This window comes from Gigantopelta aegis, unplaced genomic scaffold (genome assembly GCF_016097555.1).
Source record: "Gigantopelta aegis isolate Gae_Host unplaced genomic scaffold, Gae_host_genome ctg8395_pilon_pilon, whole genome shotgun sequence".
In the NCBI taxonomy this organism is placed as follows: Eukaryota; Metazoa; Mollusca; class Gastropoda; order Neomphalida; family Peltospiridae; genus Gigantopelta; species Gigantopelta aegis.
In genome coordinates this window covers 6024-9305 of record NW_024536492.1, presented here as the reverse complement: position 1 = coordinate 9305, position 3282 = coordinate 6024, and the positions used below count along the sequence as shown (strand labels likewise).

General features: G+C 54.8%; 1 non-coding gene across 1 annotated transcript; it reads left to right on the top strand.

Annotated features, from left to right (window-relative positions):
• Nucleotides 1-2749: 2749 nt before the first annotated feature.
• Nucleotides 2750-2904, top strand: LOC121367024. The gene has a single exon (XR_005957290.1). It is a non-coding gene; the product is annotated as a 5.8S ribosomal RNA (ribosomal RNA).
• Nucleotides 2905-3282: the final 378 nt, after the last annotated feature.

Below are 3282 nucleotides of genomic sequence, written 5' to 3'. Positions count from 1 at the left end.
GGCGGGCGGGCGGGAGACCGCCTCGCCCCGCCACCGCCGGCCCCGCGGTGCCCCGATCGTCTCTCGTCGAAAACGCAAAACCTTTTAGCGCAACCAGGCGCGTCGACGTGCCCCTCGACCACCACGAAAGGGGGGGGGGCAAGCGCCCCAATGGTTAAAAGGGGAAGACAACAAGGGTCCCCATCCCCCACCCCACCATGAACCTGGTTCGAGGCGGCCGGGTGGGGGGTGGGACCTGGCATCGCTTCATTGCAGGGTTGGGCGGGGACTGGTACATTTGCCGCCGCCCCCCGCGCCGTCGCCGTTCCCGACCGTTGTCTCGCTCCGCCGCTCCGCCGCGAGTGATTAAAAAACGAGCTATCTGGTTGATCCTTCCCAGTAGTTCATATGCCTTGTCTCAAAGATTAAGCCATGCATGTCTAAGTACAAACTTCCACATAGTGAACCTGCGAATGGCTCATTAGATCAGTTATGGTTCATTAGATCGTACCCAATCCTTACTTGGATAACTGTGGCGCAATTCTAGAGCTAATACATGCAACCAAGCTCCGACCTCGCGGGAAGAGCGCTTTTATTAGTTCAAAGACCAAACCGGGTCGCGCCGCAAGGCGCCCGTCCCAAACTGGTGACTCCTCCCCCTGGATAACTTCGTGCGGATCGCACGGCCATCGAGCCGGCGACGTATCTTTCAAGTGTCTGCCCTATCAACTTTCGTAGGAGAGTCGACATGACCACCTAGGTTTTTCACGGGTAGCGGGGGATCGGGGTTCGATTCCGGAGAGGGAGCATGAGAAACGGGCTACCACATCACAAGGAAGGCAGCAGGCACGCAACTTACCCACTCCTGGCACGGGGAGGTAGTGACGAAAAATAACAACTACGGGACTCTTTCGAGGCCCCCCGTAATTGGAATGAACAGTACACTTTCAAATCCTTTAACGAGGATCCATTGGAGGGCAGTCTGGTGCCAGCAGCCGCGGTAATTCCAGCTCCAATAGCGTATATTACAGTTGTCTCGCAGATTAAAAAGCTCGTAGTTGGATCTCGAGCACAGGCGTGGCGGTCCACTTCGCGGTGGTCTCACTGCACGTTTTGCCTGGCTCACCCGGCGGTCATCCCTTGGTGCTCTTCGCTGAGTGTCTCGGGGGGCCGGAACGTTTACTTTGAAAAAATTAGAGTGTTCAAAGCAGGCTCGTCTCGCCTTTCATAATGTTGCATGGAATAATGGAATAGGACCTCGGTTCTATTTTGTTGGTTTTCGGAAATGTCGAGGTAATGATTAAAAGGAACAGCCGGGGGCATATACGTATTACGGCGTTAGAGGTGAAATCTTGGATCGCCGTAAGACGACCTACAGCGAAAGCATTTGTCATGGATGTTTTCATTAGTCAAGAACGAAAGTCAGAGGTTCGAAGACGATCAGATACGCGTCGTAGTTGCTGACCATAAACGATTTGCCGACCAGCGATCCGCCGGAGTGGCTTCAATGACCCGACGGGCAGCTTACGGTAGGAAACCAAAGTCTTTGGGTTCTGCGGCGAGAAGCTATGGTTGCAAAGCTGAAACTTAAAGGAATTGACGCGCTAAGGGCACCACCAGGAAGTGAGAGCCCTGAGGGCTTAATTTGACATCAACACGGAGAAACTTTAACCCGGTCCGGACACCGTAAGGGATTGACAGATTGATAGCCCTCTCTCGTGATTCGACTGTGGGTAGGTGGTGCGCAGGCGCGATTTTAGTTGGTGGACCGCGATTTGTCTGGTTAATTCCGATAACGAACGAGACTCTAGCCTATTAAATAGTTAGCCGATCCACGAAACACAGTTCGGCGCCAACTTACCTTAGAGGGAATCAAGTGGCGTATTAGCCAGCACGACGATTGCAGCCATATGAAAGTCTGTGATTGCCCTTAGATGTCCGGGGCCGCACGCGCGCTACACTGAAGGAATCAACGTGGACACTGCCCTGCTCCGAGAGGAGTGGGAAACCCGTTGAATCTCCTTCGTGATGGGGACTGGGGCTTGTAATTGTTCCCCATGAACGAGGAATTCCCAGTAAGCGCGAGTCATAAGCTCGCGTTGATTACGTCCCTGCCCTTTGTACACACCGCCCGTCGCTACTACCGATTGAACGGTTTAGTGAGATCTTCGGATTGGTCCCTTCGAGGCAGGCAACTGCCCCGGCGAGGGCCGAGAAAGATGATCAAACTTGATCGCTTAGAGGAAGTAAAAGTCGTAACAAGGTTTTCGTAGGTGAACCTGCGGAAGGATCATTACCGATTGATACCGTGAAAACAAACAAAACGAGAAAGAAAAAAAACAGTCACCAAAAAGCAAATCCGGACCCGACCGACGACCGACCGCCAGGAGGGTGGGTGGGGGCCCCGAGAGTACGATGGGCGCGGTGGCCGCCCCTCTCGGTTCTACGCCCCCGGACGTCCGCATTTCTTTTTCAACGGCGGGGTACCTGGGCTTCGAGGCGGCCGTCGCAGGGCCTCGGGGGAGCTTGTTCGTCACTAGCGTACGGTCCAACGATCTACGGCCACGAAACTCACCGCCAGGCGGTGGTGGGGGTGGGCTTGTGGCAGGGGACGCCCCGCACGCACGCACGCACGCCACGCACGCACCGCACGTCCGTGTCGTCTCGCCAAAAAACAGAAAAGAAAATAAGTAGAAACGAATCGAACCAAAAAATCAAAGTTACAAACAAAAACAAAAAACCCGGGGAGCCACTTGAAGAAATGATGGACAACTCTGGGCGGTGGATCACTCGGCTCGTGAGTCGATGAAGAGCGCAGCCAGCTGCGTGAATTAATGTGAATTGCAGGACACATTGAGCATCGATACCTTGAACGCACATTGCGGCCTCGGGTCAGTCCCGGGGCCGACGCCTGACTGAGGGTCGGCGTGAACCAGCAATCGCCGGTTCGGATCGAGAGATCGGTCGCCGGAGCACTGGGCTCGTCCAAGGGCAAGTCTCGGTCGCCTCAATGCAGGACAGCGTGCACGTCCGACGCTGCCGCGCGGCCTCCGCCGCGCGCTCTCTCTTGCCCGTGGGGACAAGGAAACGGAAGGGGACAAAAAGCAAAAAAAAAAAAAAAAGACGGAGAGAGGGCGTCGGCACGTCAGCAGGCCCCACCAACGAACGAACGCAAATTTCGACCCATCCTTTTAAATCCGACCTCAGTTCAGACGAGACTACCCGCTGAATTTAAGCATATAACTAAGCGGAGGAAAAGAAAAACTAACAAGGATTCCCTCAGTAACGGCGAGTGAAGCGGGA